Raw genomic sequence first — 18,734 nt, 5'->3', positions numbered from 1 at the left:
ACGTCCACCACGCTGGCGCCACGGGCTTCCACGCACGACCCACGAGCAAAGGGCGGTTTCCCGTTTCCCCCATTATGGTCCAAGTTCATTCTGAATGCCTCGTGTGTTCGGACGTTTTGTCATCCTCCTCATCTATGGTATTCATTTAGAGGGGAAGTTGAGACATCTTGGGAAGTGGGTGGGAACGTGAAATTGCGCACACTGAGAAGGACATAGCTACAGTGGCGAGGCGTAAATTGCGATGTATCGATTATTATGCCGTTTAAACGTATGGTAAAGAATCGATTATTAAGGTGTTCGCTACGAACACCCTGTTTATCGATCCTTTTCCATCGGTAAACCTATGGAAATACCCACAATATTTTTACATATGTGACTTCCCAAAGTTCATGTAGAATCACCAGTTCAAGGATCAATAATTCTAGCATCAGTTTTACTAAAATTAGGATCATATGGGTTAATCCGAACTACAAGCATCAATTGGACTACATTTTGCAATTTGGCACTATAAATTCTAGCCCGGTTTAAAAAGAACGTATGTGCCATTAGATTCCCTATGCACATAAGTGTTTTTCCAGAAGAGACAGAATTTATAGTTCCAAATTGCAAAATGCAGTCCAATTCAGAATGGCATAACAATCGATACATCGCAATTCACGCCACGCCACGCCACTGACAAAGCACATGATATTGTCGCTAAATAGCTGGCCTGGCACGGTTGTGTACCTGTACACAGGCTGCCGGATGCATGGCTGAATTGGTTCCGAACTGGGTCTCCTAAGACGAAGCAGACATAATGTGCTAAGAAGAATCGATTCCAGAATTTAGAAATTTCCTTAGATAATATGTTAATTTTAAAGGAGAGTTATGAATAGCTTCTCTTGTCTCCTTGTCACTCGGTTTCTGACGAATAACATTCTCTGATAATTTTGAAGGCAAATATACACAGGGCTCATCGAAAACTGATATCATAGAAAAGGAAAAATTTGATAACATCTGAAAGCTCATGCGGCGTTTTCCCTTAGCCCGGCGTTTGAGGACTATAAGAGCGGCAAATAAAATTAAAACTATTATTTCTTTCGCAAAAATGTACGATTAGTCTGTAGAAATATCAAAATAAAATAATATATATAATATATCATAATAAAATATATAAAATACAAAAGAATAGGTGCGAGCCACTTTGTTGAATATTACTGAATGCTCGTGGTCATGCCTTTTTTGATGCTATATGCTAAAAACATCCTAAAAACGATCCCTTGATCGCTATGAGAACCAAGGAAAGGAATGAGCTTAAGATACGACCACGAATAGGAATAGCCGTAAAGAAAATTATGTCTTATAAAATTTGAAAGCAGCGGGCTCATCTAGTGCGATTGTCACCTGCCGCCTGCTGAAAAATAGTAAAAATCTGCCGTAATACCCCAATGATACAGGCGTCCTGAAAAAAATGTAAAAACCAACGAATAAAATATTGATTTTTCATAAACTGAGAAAAAACGTATAGGAATGGATGCTGAACCTCAATGCAAATTGAACACCCGACTTCTTCAGTTAGAAACACCGAAGTTTTTCGGTCATAGAAATCATTGTGCAATTTAATGTATGTGTGCTGGGGCTTTAAAACTGAATACATACATATCGACGGAGAAACTACCAAACCACGTATCTCGGTTTGCGACGTCGCAGACTTCCTGTCATATTTTATTTTTTAAATAGAAAACTACTCAACGTCAGTTCGTGAAAACTTCCGTGATTTTTCCTCTTTGTGCGGAGAAAAATCTGTGAAAATTGTAAGGAGTGATATTGATTTGATCTTCAAAAAAATAAAACGTGAGTGGAGATTTTTAAACACCGCAAACGAGATACGTGGTCTGGGATTTTCACCGTCGATATGTATGTACATTGTGAAAGTTTAATGGGATATTTTGAATAAATCTGACAAGGATGGTAGGATCACCGAAGTGGCTGACTCGGAGGCAGCGCCTGTGGCGAGGAGGAAATGAGCTTGTTTTCGAGTTTCCTCGCTCATTGTGAGCGCCTAGACTCCAAATCGTAGTTTCCGCCGGAAAAGGCGCCAACTTTCTCGCGCCTACGGGTCTAACTTCCCATCTTGACGGGCACCGCGCCGCACAACGAGCTGAAATTCGGAACTCATGGATCAGATGCCACATATCAATGGCCAAAGTGCAAAACCACGTATTATTATACGGACCGCGTTAAACAGAAAGGAACCAAGCCACATCAGCTACTGCCAAATTTAGTCGGACAAGTTAATTTTTTTCAAGAAAATGGTTGTGCGGATTTTTGTGCAAATTTCAGTGAAAATTCTCCATAGTTTGAAGCAATTTCCTCAAAAATTTCAAAGGAATCCGCAAAACGATCTCTCGTAAAAAAATAAATTGCCCCGGTAAATGTGGCAATAGCTGATGTGGCTTGGTTCCTTTCTGTTAAACTCTGTCCATACTATTTTCCACGTTGCAGCCTTTCTGTCATATTACGTTGTTTCCTTGGAAAATTAGTCAACGCGATATCTTGAAAACCAACTTGATTTTTCTTCTCGGTTAGCATACCGAAAAAAAAAAAATTTCTCGAGATATTAATTTGACTTAAAGCGTCGTTTTTTATCAACGAAATTTGTTTTTTTTTGCATTATGTGTAAGTAAAACAGCGTAGTTTTGGTATCATTAAGTGTAAGTTGAAAAACGATATCAAACAACGTTTCTTAAACTTAAAAAAAAATTTACTCTGAGTTAAATCTGCACGAGTTTAACTCAAAAGACCTTTCCTTTGACAAATCAAGAGTTATCAGAAGAATTCGTAAACCTTTCTTTCCGAGTTTGCAGAGGATTTTTTTCGTAGTTTGATCTAAGAATACCGACAATTTTAAAGAAAAATGTTCACAACTTTCTTGAAAAAATAGTATTTTCTGAGAGAAAACTTGGCAACGTGCGAATGCTCATACAGCGTTTTTCCTTAGAACGGCAGAATTGCTCTTAAGAGTTTATTTATTATCGCACAGAAATGGTCATATTAAACGTCGGACAATTCTACGTCTCCTTTTGAGGAGGCAAATTATTCATTTTCTCGCCTATCAAAAAGTTATTTGACCTTGAAATTTCCGAAAATTTGAAAATTTTCAGTTTAGCCCAAAAGGGAATTTGCAGATGTCTGAAATTTGATAAATTTCGTGTCCAAGCGGAAACTACTGAGTGAACTGAACACAAGAATACCCTTGTTTCATGAATTGATCAATTATTGGAGAAGATATGACAAAATGATCTAATCTGCTAAAGTACGTGTGTTTGGATGAGAAATGCCGCTAGATGACGTCACTGGACGGTGCATTTTCTTACTTTCGAGTATATTTTTAAACTATTTCCCATATCAGAAAAAAATTATAAAAATTACTGTGAAATCAGCTCTTGAAGCACTTTCAGATGGAGCAATAAAAAATTTGAATGCAAATTCTCCATTTATAAACAAAATATAAGTCTAATAAGAAAATTGATTTGGAATAAAATTGTTCTCCTGGAAATTGCCTTTCTTGAAAAAAAATCGATCCAAATCAGAACCATGGAATTGATTATGAACGTATTGCAAAAGAAACTGAAGGACAGCGCTTTGAAAAAAACCAAAACGGTGGACTTCAACGGCCGCCACCTCGCTTCAGTCACGAGCCTCGGAGTGTTGCCCCTTCCAAAATTACTCCTGAAGGCACCACCAATGAGCCCTGAAAGCGGCATATTCCCATCACAATTTGTCTATACGTATGCGTATAGGGCCCGCAAAGCGAGCCTGAGGGCGCGAGGCGCCCTCCCGGGGGTTGGGCCGCGTAGCGGTCAGGGGGCAGGGCCCCCTAGTATGTGATGCGCCTATAGCAAGGGTTCGCTATGGCCCATACTTACGCAAAAAAGGAGGCACTCTTGAGATTACGTATTATTTTTTTTTTTTTTTGGGGGGGGGGGGGTTGCCTGGAGGTAAGTGACATCTATATGACAAAGGGAGAAGGAGAGGTCAAAACGTCGGGAAAAATGGGTTACGTAATTTATGAACGGATCCTCACTACTTTTCAGCAAAAAAGGAAAGAGGTAAAAAGTGAGAGACGAATTGGACTGAATTTTGCAATTTGGACCTATAAATTCCGGCCCGGTTTAAAAACAACGTATGTGCCATTAGTTTCCCTATGCACATAAGTGTTTTTTCAGACGAGCCAGAATTTATAGGTCCAAATTGCAAAATGCAGTCCAATTCTGCCATCCTAAGGAGAAACGCCGTGCAGGCGTTGCCTCGGTAAATCACGAATTTCTGGGAAAATTTATAAATGGACTACATTTTGCAATTTGGACCTATAGATTCTAGCCGGGTTTAAAAACAACGTATGTGCCATTAGTTTCCCTATGCACATAAGTGTTTTTCCACAGGGGCCAGAATTTATAGTTCCAAATTGCAAAATGCAGTCCAAATATTCATCTTCCAGTTTTTCGGTTATTTTTTTTTTTGCAATTTTATCCAAAGTTCTGGAAAATTTATCTGAAAAATATTCATAACTTTCCTCAAAAATAAACATCATATCGAGGGAAATTTGGCAACTCTTGAATGTTCTTACGGCGTGCCTCCTTGCTTTTCAGGTCAATAAAGGTATTTTCTTTTATGTGATTGAGCCACTTTCACCTGGGAATCCCCAAATGTAGGGATATTTTGGAAATCGAAGCCACTCTTTTGTTTTCGAGAAGAAAAAGGAAAACTTTGGAGAACTCGAAGGTTCGGAACTTCTGGTAGTTCGGGCAGTCGAAGTTGAGTAGCCGTTGGGTGTGAGCTTGAGTGTAGAAAATAAACAAATCGGAAAAGTTCATATTTAGATTTTGTGCTGCCACATTTGAGTGTTGTGAAATGTCGTTTTATATATTTTCGGAAATTATATTTTTCCCTCGGCCGCGTGTGATAATCATGTATTTGAAGCGCAGTGTAATTTCGGAGTGAACAGATTGGCCCAGATATTCCGGACCACATTTCACCAAAAACTGCTGTTTGTCAAACCGCCGTCAACACCTACCAAGCGGCGAGTAGGCCTTCGGCCGTGCTCGGCAATCTTCGTAGCCAATCAGGTTGCCGTCCGTAATCTCGAAGAAGGTTCGGCTCCTGCTCCTACAACCCTACAGTCCTACACTTTTCGAATTATGGCATTCTTCGGCCTGATTCTCTTTTCCTCTTTTCCGTAATTAATAACAATAAAAAATGCATATAGTCATTACTTAGCGGCACCTTGTCCAATTTGTGCCTAGAGCCTCTGCAACTTTGCAAATTTGGACGTTACCTTTTGAACATTTCATCCCTTCCCTTTGAATACACTTCACATACCTATCACACGGGACTTTTATCTGCATATTTACTTGGCTTTATTTGCAAAGGATCTTTTAAGAAGTAAATTCTTTCGATAACTTATTGGGGATGGTCAAGTTACCAATTAGAGCCCACCATTCCATGCCATTATTATTACAGGACAAGGTTTCTTACCTAAAAAGTGGGCACCGTGAGAAAAATAGATAACCACAGTATTTGGACCGCGTTAAACAGAAAGGAACCAAGGCACATCAGCTGTTGCCAAATGTAATTGGCTAATTTCATTTTTTACATGAAAACAGTTGTGCGGATTTTCGTGCAAATTTCAGTGAATTTTCTCCATAGTACGAAACAAATTCCTGGACATTTTCTAAGGGATCCGCACAAACATTTTCTTGTAAAAAATTAAATTGCCTGGTTAAAATTGGCAATAGCTGATGTGGCTTGGTTCCTTTCTGTACGCGGTCATAGAATAAATAGACTACGTTAGGCTCTTCATTCTATGACGCGGTCCATTTGATTCGTGCCTTCAAAAATGAGCTGCTGGTGGCAGAACCATCTTGGTGATGTTCTTTAGGAATTTTAGACTTTATTCTATTTTTTCAGCAGATGAACCTTACATGGTTACTTGTAAAGTCTTGCCTCATTTTCCTTGACTTCTACTTAGTTTGATGCCAAAAAACAAGAAAATTCATGCAGAAACATGCCTTAAAGGAGATAGTTCCCCCTCATACTTACTATCAGTATCAGAGTTCCGACGGAAAAAATTTTGTTGTCATGGGTAAATACGGTTTCCATGGCTTCTTCAGCTGTTAATAGACAACTATGCGGGTTTGCTGGAGAATTTGGTGACTGCTAGGATTGTTGATTGGTATCTCCAAAGCCTGGTTGTTATAGCTAAACTTAAAGCATTGGCTTCAACGCAACGCAAAACCAGAACCTTGGAGAGACCAGCGAACATCCATGAGAAAGTAAGTGGGGAGCAATCTACCTAGCATTGTACATCCGTCTGGTTTTCACAACTACCGTTACTAGGGATTTAGGATTCAGATTCGCACATCAACCAGTAAGCTTTTTGTCCAATCATCTTGAGATAGAGGCAGCCATGCAAGGCGCAGCAAGGTAGTCCGATGCTCAAGCCACTTAATCAACACAAATATTATCCTAACTTACAACAAAATGACTTGTTTCTTCTCTAACAATGGAGCTGGAAAATGCTACTTTGAATGCACAAGAAACTTCTTTGGTCGAGATGAAGAAATGAGTCCGGAACATCTCGACCAGGCACAGGCCGCTTTGTTTACATTAGGAGTCCGGAGTATCTCGCCGCAATTTCACTTGCAATCACCATGAACAGATCAACGGGGTAACTGATATCTGATTTTACGAAAGGGATAAATGATGGACGCGGACGAAAGTTCTTTTGTCGAGGTGAAGAAACGCTAACGCTGAGAAATTGAGTCTGGAACATCTCGACGAGGTCCGCTTTGTTTATGTCCGGACTATGTCGCCGTTTGTTTGTTTACATTAGGAGCGAGTTTGACACCGATTACAGACTTTGGTCTTTGATGAAAATTTGGTCTGGAATATCTGGGCCAAACGCAAAAACCGTAATTTCGTGTTCGGTACTTCATTATAATAATTTTTCTTAGTGGATTTTCCAGTGAATGCAGAAGTTGCAGTGAATAGTTGAACCACATTACTTTCCGCTAGATTTCTATCCACCGAAAGTTTTTGTCTGCAAGCCTCTACTTTTTCTGTTCGGTTCAGTAGTTTGCTGTGTATACTATCAGTGGAGTTACTATATATCGTGTCACTTGTGTCGGTTATTATTGTGCGAATTTTCGGCAGTCTTGTCTCCATGATATTTCCATGAAATCTGGTTTGTGGATATCGTTTCGGAAGTGATTTTGCTCATAGTATATTCCTCAGCGTTGATTCGGTAAGTTGCTCGATGCCATCAATAATTTTTTTTTTCCCCGAGAAAAATGTGGTTACGTATAAATTTATGGTTAAAGTGCGAAACCGCGTATCACAATTAAAATTTCTGCTACCATTTTATTTTTTCGAGGAAAAATAAGTCAACTGAATGGCTTGAAATTTATACAGAATATTCTACTAACCGAGAGGAGTTTTCAGGGAATAAGTTCACCAATTTTACAAAGAAATAATGAAGTATGGTAGGAGGTCTGCGACGTCGCAGACCAAGATATGTGGTTTCGCACTTTGGTTATAGATATCTAATTTGAGAGTCCCTGTGGGCAATTTTCTCGAGATTGCTACTCGCTACTATTTTGCTACTCGTGTTTGCTGTCATTACATGAGAGCCTTTTTTCCGTAACACTTCTAGGATATTTGATTTGAGGATATCATTATGCTCATACGTATATACTCTTTAGTATGTTGATTAGGAAATTCACTCGCTTTTAAGGTGATTCAATGGACGCCATATTTTGTGTCAGAACGGCATGCGATATATCGCATCAATTGGTTCCATTTTTTCAGCTACACGTCATTTTTTTCGAATTTTGAAATTGCAATTCTGTTGTCAGGTGACTAAAGCACTCACTTACCAATTTTTACAAAGAAATTCAACGTAATAAAGACGTGGTTTTTTTAGAGAGAAAACATCGCATTCGATATGCGAATTGAATGCGATATTTTCTCTCTAAAAAAACCACGTCTTTATTACGTTGAATTTCTTTGTAAAAATTGGTAAGTGAGTGCTTTAGTCTCCTGACAACAGAATTGCAATCTCAAAATTCGAAAAAAAATGACGAGTAGCTGAAAAAATGGAACTAATTTATGCGATATATCGCATCAATTGTGTATGGTGTAATTACTATTTGAAGGTATTCCGCTCATTGAAATATGTTGCAATTTTTTTTGAATTTGCGAATTGCGTAATTTCTTCACAAGTCGATGACCAAAGTGCAAAACCATGTATCTCTGTTGCGGCATCACAAACTTTCCACCTTTATTATATTTCTTTGAAGAGAAACGAGTAAACTTCATAGCTCGAAATGTATACAAAATCCTCAGCAAAGAGAGAAGAAAAATCACGGAAGTCTTCAAGAAATTGGGTAGATCTGTTTCCCTAGGAAAAAATGTAGTATGACGAGAAGTCTGCAAAGTCGCAGACGGAGGCGCGGGGCTCTGCACTTCAGTCATCGATAAGAAACGTTTTAATCGTTGAAAGTCTATTATGATTGAATAAATTATGTAGGGATATTGTAATTTTTTGGTAAAAATTGCAGTTTTTTCCATTAATTCGTAACATTATTTCAATATCTTGTCAAGCTGAGCTACTTGAAAATGGCTTTATTCCGTATAATAGACAATTTGTAACAATTTTATGTTGAATTTATCTCTAAAAGCGTTTAATTTTTCCTTTGCAGCCAATATTTTTTAGTCCCGCCAACATCCGACAAGGCGATGCACGGAGATGGAAATCCTCACTTCGCATCAGAGCTGTTCCGTGTTCCTGACCTCACAGATCATCACTTCATCACGGTAAGATCTCTCCAGTTCCTACTTACTACGATAATTAACTTCTAATGAATCGACAACTCTGCCGTGCTAAGGAAGAACGCCGTATGAGCCTTTAGGTGTTGCCAAGTTTCCTTCGATGAAAATCGAATTTACTGAGAAAATTGTGAATATTTTCCCCCAAATTTTTTACACAATTTTGTACGCAATTTTATCTAAAATATCTAAAAATTTCAAAAAAATGTGCATAATTGTCGTTTATAACACATGTTCTATCAAGGGAAATTTGGCAACTCTCGGATGTTCATACAGCGTTCTCCCTTAGCACGGCAGAACTGCCAGTAATTTCAATTTTTGAAATTGGCTGCTAAAATTTTTGAGGGGCTTGGTGAGCAAGGCGCATAAGTGCACTTTTTTTTTAAAAACGATGAGATTTTAATAATTCAAGTGTAACTAGTCTTAATAAATATTTTGTGAAAAATTCCCTCCCAAATTTCATCTTTTAAGCATCGAAATTTCAGTTCGAACTCTCTTCCCACCGTAAGGATCCGTGTCGTTTCGAAACTTTCAAACACATATTTCTCGAAGTAGCAAAAACCGTACTTATGCTCTTTATCCTCCAAGCCCCTCATTTCTCCTTACCACTGATCATCGCCGCTGTCATCATTCGGGCGATTTTAAGTAGAATCAACCTAACTGCATTTCACGTTGCTTAGTTTTTTCCTGATATTCTATTTTCGCAACTCTGCGGAACTATGGAACATACTGCCTTGAAATCGTCGGAAAAATTTTCCCAGATTCTGCAGAATAAATGTATTTACTGAATGGAGATGTTGATGTTGCATGTGTGAGGAATTTGTGATTTGACCATCGATTATTACGTAAAAGTTACCAAAGTGCCTCTGGTTTTCTCTGAAATCAACTCCCAAGCTCAAAAAGCTCTCAAAGTTGAGGCAAAATGGAGGGGATATCCCACGCTATCCTGAGAGTCCACCTCTACATCAAGACGAACTCTCCATGCGAAGATGGGGAGCAAATACATTAGCAGGGTTGCCGTGTTTTCAGTTGTGGGGTCCCCAAATAAAGTGGCAGCCCTGTCAATGTATTTGCTCCCTATCTTGGCATGGAGAGTTTGTCCTGATGTAGAGGTGGACTCTCAGGGTAGCGTGGGATATCCCCTCCATTTTGGCCTCAACTTGAGAGCTTTTTTTGAGCTTGGAAGTTGATTTCAGAGAAAACCAGTGGCACCATCGTGTTTCTCGCGAACTTTCACGTATGAATCAACAGTCAAATCGCAAATTCCTCACACATGCAACATTTCCATTCTTTGCGACAGGATTTAGCTTCATTTTTTGTCATTTCGCCGCTCGGCTGACATAAGGGCTTAACTATACTTCGCGATGAACCCTGAAGTCCGTTGAACTCAACGCATTCCTCGGCTCATCTCTCAGTGTAGTTACGCTCCTATGTCAACCGAGCGACGATTTCCCGGACGAAGAAACGTAACTCCATTCCAAGGTTGGCAAATTGACTCAAATAATTAATATTTTCACAAGCATGTGACTGAAATTTGTGTCCGATTTTTTTTTTTCCGTTTTTGCATGAGATCAGAAGAAAAATCAGTGAAACGTTCAGTTAAAGCCCAAGATTTTCCTATAAAATTCAAATTTGAGAGTCGAAATTTGGCCACAATAGTGTAGTTACGCTCTTTCGTGGTGGGAAACAACGTATTGAGTGAGGGAAATTGACTTAAGAGCCTCTCAATAAGTGGCCCTTTTTTGAAACCCGGAGAGCTTTAGCTTGAGTATACGTTTGGTTTTGGAAATACAGCGTTGCAAATTTTGCTTGTTTGAGTCTAAAAATCCTCATATTTTAAAAGAATTTCTTCCAAAAAACAAACTTCAAAGAGACTTTACATTACTTACATCACGCGTAACTGAAAAATTAAAAATATCCCTGGTAAAAGTTTCAAATTATGGATAAGCCCTCAATAGCAGTGCAACGTTGCAAAAATTACATTTTTGACCTTTAAAAATACCCATTTTTCATAGTTTTGTACTGTAGCTGTATTTGAGGCATAAAATAAACAATTAGTAATACTGTTATAGACGCACAGTATAATTTATATCAGTATACGATAAATTTGGGCAATACAGTGTTGCAAAGTTTAGACGGATAGTATAATTTATATCAGAATACGATAATTTTGGACAATACAGCGTTGCTAAGTTTACGTATTTCATCCATGAAAATGTCTACTTCTTCTCGTTATTTCATTGGAGACAAGCTACAATAAGTGCCAATGGTTAATATTGTGCAGCAAAATGTGGAGGATTTATGTTAATCATGGGTGACAATTTGTATTAAAAATAACATTGTTGTCAATTTCATTTACTTATATTTTCACATTCGATTATGTAAAATTAGTTCAAAATAAGGATACTTCCAATAGTTATCTTATTTTAAAATGTGATCCCAGAGGATGTATGAAATACAATGGATGACTCAGCATTAGCGTTGCTTTCAAAATATAAAAAATTCTGCCTAGACTTAGTTGCCAATTCAACCTTTTTTAGGTGTAACGAAAGAAACAAACATAGGATATGGAGGCGTTTGGGTTTTTTAAGTAGAAATAAATCTTGATATAGACAATACATTCATTGTGCCTTAAAAAACTGAGTATATCGAACATGAGGATAGCAGATTTTGAAAAATTAAAGGAATATAAATAAGTACAAAGTAAATTGAATTTACAAAAAATAATAAACAAACTAAAAGAGAAAAAATAATTCAAAACATAATTAAAATTCTTAAATCACTGTTGTGTGGATGTATGAAAAATCCAGACGCCCCTTAAGAGAGAATTTTAAAATGATTTAAGTACGATTTTTGGGGGATAAAAATCTAAAATTGGCAACATGTTGAGGCATTTTCTACACATTTGAAGGCAGAACAGGACTGATACTGAGGCATCACTTGAATAAAATATTTTGAAGGAAGTAAATGAATAACTATACAAAATTCAAAAATAAAATCACAAAAAAGTTAACAATAAAAAATCATAGAAAAATGAAGAAAAAAAATTTAAATTTAAATAAAAAGTAAGCAAAATCAAATAACTACTGGAAGTATCCTTATTTTAAAATTATCGTACTTCATTTCTCAGAGAGTATTATGAATAAAACTTCATTATTGATTCAATAATCGAGCTACAAGCCAAAATAAAGAATATAAAAAAAATTCAAACTACATATAAATCGGAGAAATAAAACTTACAAAAAACAAATCAAATGTTTCGACCTACCAACTGCGGTCTCCTTCGTAGCATTACACAAAAAAAAACAAAAACTCAATAAAAAAAAGCCTTACCAGACTATGTGAAATTACAGTAAAAGGTCGCTAAGTCGAACTATGATTAAAATGAAATGCCGATTAAGTCGAATTTTTTTCGTCCCCTAGATAAGTCCATAAATTAAGTGGAGAATCGGTTAAGACGAAATGTCGCTTAAGTCCAATTTTATTTCGGTCCCTACAGATTCGACTTAGCGAGCTTTTACTGGGCATAATTATTTGCGACTAAATCTTAGAATAAAATAAAATAAAATAAAATTAATGAAGAAAGATGAGTGGAAACAGCGATGACAAGGAAACAGCAGGTAAACAATGAAAAGTAAAGACAGGCAAGGTTATATTATTTATTTTGGCTTGTAGCTAATCAGTAATTTTGTTCTACACAGCTTAGCTAGCCAAATTCGGCAATAAAATGCATTTATGAATAAACTTGGCGGCAGTTTTTTTTTTTTTTTTTTTTTTTGCAAATACCAATTGTCACTTGGAACTGACATCAGACCTTGATATTTTGACTTGGTATGAGGGATGATACCCATTGACTTCGTCTGCAGCTGGAAAAAAAAATCATAGAGTTCAAAATGTTAAGCTTGGCAACGCTGTATCATCATCAATCAAAGTATTCCCATTTGAATACAAACCCAAATCTATGGATAACATAAATAGTTTATTTTATTACTCAAATTGTAAATTAAATATCTCCGAAGGTCGCTTTTTAAACACAGAACTTAAAATATAGTCATTTTAGAGCTTGTATTCATTAACTTTGCAACGCTGTATCGTTAAATCTATACTTAAACTCGCGGTAAAAATTTTACAAAAGACTAATTTTATCATGAAATTTTAGCCAAACCCCATTACCATACCTTATTGGTGGTCACTAAGTTCGTTTTTTAATTTAGAAACCTAACAAAATTATCATTTTTTCTGGTCTGTGATGTCAACTTTGCAACGTTGGATTGACAAAATTGGCATAATTAGCGTATCAATAGAAAAATGCATTCAATAATAACACTGACTGTTGATAAAACGTCACAAGATATCATGAAACATTCAATGGATTTGTTTACATTAAGGAAGATGCTTGAAAATACAATAAACTTTAAAGCTTAAATACTTATGCAAACTTTGCAACGTTGTGTCTCCGAAACCAGACGTATACTCAAGCTAAAATTCTTACTGGAGACTTGGGACATCATAAGGTTTCATTTATGTCACATTTGAATGAAATCCCCGGGTTTCCAAGAAGGAGCCAAAAAAGGCCCTTTTTTGGGAGGCTCTTCTGCTGTTACGCCAACGATTTACGCTGTTACATGTTTAGCCTCATTTCGAACGTATTGAAATCGAAAAGAACTATCTTCATTATAACCCATAGGTATTGAAACCCACACGAAATCAGTCATGACTGGACCTAAGTCACAATGCTGATAATTTCTCCTTAATTTAAATTCGTCCGTTGAGTGATGGTTTCTTGTGATTGATAAAAAACAATAGTTTTTTTTTTTATATAAAATACGTTCTCTTATGTGCGAAGTATCTAAATCTCGCATTACTGCTAGGCTAACCAATGGGTCTGTTGCGCTGGTCACAGAATCGTGTGTTGATGCTTGATTCTTTTAGATTAGCCAGAAATGATAAGATCTGTCCATCAGCAACTTCCTACTTTCAATATTAACCGAGATATCGCACTTTCAAAAATTTGGTTCATGACGTCATCTACCGCGGTAGTGCCAGTCTTGGTTGCTTCCACCTTACTTTCATTCGAGTTAACGTTGAATAACCGGTGCAAATCGACGGTGTAAGTCGGCAATCACACAACTCGTTTGCGGTGTCTGAAAATCTCCGCCTCTATGTTATTTTTTTACCTAAAAGAGAACAAATTGACATCATTCCTTGAAGTTCTTGCAGAATTTTCTTCGCGCAGAGAAGAAAAATCACGGCAGTTTTAAAGAATTGCCGTTGAGCAGTTTTCCGTTTAAAAAGTGAAGCATGACAGGAAGTCTGCGACGTCACAAACCGAGTTATGTGATTGCCGACTTACACCGTCGAAATGTGTTTCCTTGACTGATATGAAAGCAAGGTGGGAGAAACCAAGGGTGTCACTACTGCGATGGATGACGTCATTCACTGAATGTTTCAAAGTGTGATATCTAGGTTAATACTGAACGTAAAAAGTTGCTGTTTGGACGGGCCTTAATATTTTTAGCTGATCGACAAGAATCAAGCATCGAAACACGATTTTGAGACCAGCGCAACTGACCTCGCAATGACGGGCCCTTGCGATAACACCACTGGCATATCCATGAGCAGAATTTGGAAGTGATATACGATGATGTCAGCGGTTTATGTTCTAGAAATGCTCATCCATGAAAAGGTCGTATGGTGCAGAATCTTTGCCAGCACCATCCAGAGTCACAGACGAGGGTGGGGGGGGGGGCGGCACATGAGCAAAGTAATGTTATGTAACAATTTGGATTTTGGATTATTTTTCATGTAATTCTAAAGTGCCTCATGTCTGTGGTGGGAGGAATTTTTGATGAATCGGGGTCTAAAAATGCATCCTAGTGGAAAGTAGACTGTTAACCTTGTTGGGTTACATCAAACTGTTATACTCCCATTTTGCCTTTAATCCGAAGGAGGATGGGCAGAGGGCGGTCTGAGGCGACATCGCACTTAATTTGGAATTTTTGGGATTCGGGACTGCAATTTCTGGCTCATCTGTAAAAACACCTAAGTGCATGCGGAAACTGAAAGTACTTTACGTTGTTCCTTGACTGGACTAGAAATTGTAGTTCCTAACTGCAAAATGAAGTTCATCTCATTGCAATCTGCCGGAGGAACTCTGGCGAGATCGCTGTCAGTGGCGGTTGGGTGTCGCAGAGCGCACAGAAGCGCTATGAGAGCGATTTAATAACAGTAGTAAAGTTCATTTCATCGCCACGCTGTCATGTGCATAGAATACTAATGGTACTTACGTCTTAACTGAGGCAGAAATTATAGTCCCTAACTGCAAAATGCAGTCCATTATCTGTAAAAAGCTATCTTTCCTTTTGGGAATACATTTTTCTTGACTTTTTTCAAACACTTGAAGCATATTGTTCTACAACCTAGGAATTAAAAGTCTTGAAACTTCGTGGCAATTTTTGAGAGTGAGGATCAAACTTCCACCAAAATTTCTAAATTTTTTCCTCCTTGAATTTGCAGGGAGTTAAGGAATTTTCCCCCTGGAGGGAAAGGTCTTTTCTTACAGATCTGGTCACATTTTTAGGTAAAAGGGGCCCGATTACATTGTTATGGAGGGTTACTTCGACATGAATAATAATTTTCCTTCCGCTCAAATAGCCTAAGGACTCATTTAACTCTGGTTTGTCAAAAGTAGGTCAAACTGACATGCAGGCTGATAATTGGTTTTGATCGATATACAGCTATAGACAAAGAGATATAGGGAATATAGAGCGATCCTGTTGGTTAAAACGGGTAGTTGTTGTAAATTAAGGGGGGGGGGGGGGTGATGGACCAACTGTACAGTCTCCCGTAGGTTGCCGTAAATTACTTAACACCTTTGTCCATTGCAACCACCCGCCTCCACCAGTAGGATTGCTGTATTTACCTTTTGTGTGCTGGGTTTATCGCTTTGTCCATCAATTTCAATAATCAGTCCGCAGGCGCTTGATAAAATGTAGAAGTCTCTTAATTTTAGGCCCAGGGAACTGTGCTTCGGCAAGTGAACCACAAAAACCTCCATTACTGATATACTATAGTTTTATTTGCAGAATGAAAAAAAAAAATCTGCCTGAGGAGATTTTTTTTACGACTAATACTTAAACTCCGTCTTGTTGAATTTTTCTCTTTTATTGATTACTTGTAGCTTTAAAGCTTTCATAAATATCAATATGCCGTCGTTCCTTTTAAAATTTGCATTTCATTTACTTTTTTCTTTCACAAACCTTACTTCTGAGAATACGGAGTCCGCTCTTTAATGTTTTTTTTAGGCTACCGAGAGCAGTAAAGGGCATTGAAGAGGAGGAGCGATTCCAAAAGTAGGGTAGATGAATTGAGGCGCTTGGAGGACAAGGCGCGTAAGTGTAGTTCTGGCTATTTCAAAAATTACGAGTTTAAAGTTTAAAAATTTCATGGTGCCTTAATCCAGAAAAAAGTTTAAACTCACTTTTTGATGCTTAAAAATTGGATTTTCTCGGTAAATTTTTCACAGAATAAAACAAAATCAAAGTCGGATGAGAGAGAGGGAGAGAGGGAGGAAAGAAAGAATGACGAAACAGGAGAAGAATAGAATAGAAGAATGGAGGAGAGAAGAAAAGAAGAAAAGAGGAGAGAAGAAAAGAAGAAAAGAGGAGAGAAGAAGAAGAGAAGAAGAGGAGAAGAGGGAAGAGAATAGAGAAGAGAATAGAGAAGAGAAATGAGAAGGAGAGGAGAAAGAAGAACAGGCAGAAAAGAGGAGAAAGAAGAATAGGCAGAAAAGAGAAGAAAAGCGAAAAGAAAGAAGAAAAGGAAGAAAAGAGAGAGAAGAACAAAAGAGAGAAGAAGAGCAAAGAGCAGAAAGAAGAAGAGAGAGAGGAGAAGAAAAGAGAAGAAAAGAGTGAGCAAAAGGGTCTGGTGCCGGAGCCTCCTCGTGGTGGACCTGGGACGGGTCTCTGACCCGTGCCAAACGCCGGCAAACTGTTGTGATTCTGCACCCTCCCTCGCCTCTGGTTGTTAGCCCATATCTCTTCACACATCGTAACGAGCAATTTAGGATCAAGCGCATCCTTGGTACGTTATTACCTTGGTTGTTAGCCCATATCCCTAATACGCTCGGGCATGGATCAACCGCTTCCTCGGTGCCCTGCTCCGCGCGCAGCAGGGCTGTTTACACCTTGGATGTTAGGCCATATCCATTGCAGCCTTGGATCAAGCGGAACCTTGGTACGTTATTACCTTGGTTGTTAGCCCATATCCCTGGCTTACGGAAGAGATCAAGCGGAACCTGAGGAACATGAGGGGAACGATGATCTTCAGAGGACCACTGATAGTAGTTAGGCCATATCCTTGAACCGCGAGGTGCAAGGATCAACCGGTACACAGTGGTCTGAAAATCCCGATCTGTGACCGACTTTGCGCGATTCGTCAGTGACCAATTGCAGGGGTGACCGATCGAAGCCTGGCAATCCTGTACTGGTCAACCTCCGGTATCTGCCGATGCTTGCGCATTAAGTCTAAAGCCGTCATCCCCCCCGGGACACTTTAGACCAGGCAAAGTCGGAACCGGAGGGTCGGACGCCTCTCAAACGGGCTGGTGGTTGGGGCGATGTTGCAGATTGAAGTAGGTTTTGATGCAGGAGAGCCGAATACTTCACGAGAGTTCCGGGGCCTCGTGGCTCAGGGTATTCTGTTCTCCTGGGCCGAACAAGCCGGACAAAGTTTCAGCAATCTCTATCTCTGTAGAGAGTATCCAGCTACGAGTTTGTTGTCTCACTGCTGGATCGCACGGTGGTAGAGGAGTTCCCTGCATTCGGTCATTGGCGAATTGTTCACTGTTGTGAGTGAGGGTGCGCGACCTCGAGGCGACCCAACTCTTCATGGCATGAGATCTTGAAGAGGTCACTGGTTATCCTTACTAAATCTCACTCGACTAAACCTCTGATCTCGTAGGAACTGAGTAGATCCGTTGTGCTTCGTTCGCGCGGGAGTCCGTGTGAAAAAAGCAGAACGGAGAAGAGATCTTAAGGAGGAAACTGGTCGGTCCGGACCGGCTATAGGGCATCCGATCTCGAGTGAAACAAAGGCATGAGCCCCATGCCTTTGTCTTTTAAAATTTCTTCTCAATTTCTTCAAAATTTCTTCAAAATTTTGAATTTCAAATTAACGTAATGCCATGGGAGTTGTAAGTTGGACGGTGGAAGCGTTGCCGTCTGATGTCGGTTCCTCCTCGTGGTGGACGGTGGAAACGAGGGTTTTACCCTCGGCTAATCGCCGACAAATAGGTGCAGGTTTTGGTAGTAATACCTACACAGGGGTCGATAGCATAGACAAACTATTATGTCTCATGCTCCTCCTTTTAGCACCTTTCATGAATGAATAAAACACTAACTGATAGTTTTTGACCATTCTCTTGCATAAAAATGAAAAGTTTCACATGCGATCTTCTAGTTCTCACTGCCGCTCCTCCCAATTTGGTTTATCTCTCACAGGCAAGTAATCTTGACGAACGAAAGTTAGCTCATTTACGCGTACTGAAGCGTGAAACTAGAAACAATTCCATTGAAAATTACTGGAAATTCCAACTACATTGCTTCTTTTTTCTCGTTGAATTTTTTATTTAAAGTTCTGCAATTTTGGAGAAGTGCCACGTTTCTTCGCAAACTTGCTCGAATATTCGATTTAAAATACAAGAATTTGTATATTTTCTGTATATTATTAGTTTGGGTTTCTATGGTGTATTTTGGTGTATTTTTCTATGGTGTATTTTATATGATGTATTTCAAATTTACAAGAATGAACTATCATTTCTGGCTCAGCCATAGAAGAACGTGTCTATCAAAGATAGCAAGTCTTCG

At 38.6% G+C, this 18,734-nt stretch overlaps 1 protein-coding gene and 1 long non-coding RNA gene across 8 annotated transcripts in view; one reads left to right on the top strand and one right to left on the bottom strand.

Annotated features, from left to right (window-relative positions):
• Nucleotides 1-18,734, bottom strand: part of LOC109030130 (Crustacean cardioactive peptide receptor) — a 538,683-nt gene that overhangs the window by 120,482 nt on the left and 399,467 nt on the right. The gene's annotated exons all lie outside the window — the stretch shown is intronic.
• Nucleotides 6,960-17,767, top strand: LOC140224964 (uncharacterized). The gene is made up of 3 exons (XR_011900181.1): nt 6,960-7,285; nt 8,742-8,856; nt 16,173-17,767. It is a non-coding gene; the product is annotated as an uncharacterized lncRNA (long non-coding RNA).

This window comes from Bemisia tabaci, chromosome 7 (assembly GCF_918797505.1).
Source record: "Bemisia tabaci chromosome 7, PGI_BMITA_v3".
Lineage (NCBI taxonomy): Eukaryota > Metazoa > Arthropoda > Insecta > Hemiptera > Aleyrodidae > Bemisia > Bemisia tabaci.
The sequence above is the reverse complement of the archived record's forward strand: the minus strand, read 5'-3'. Positions and strand labels throughout refer to the sequence as shown.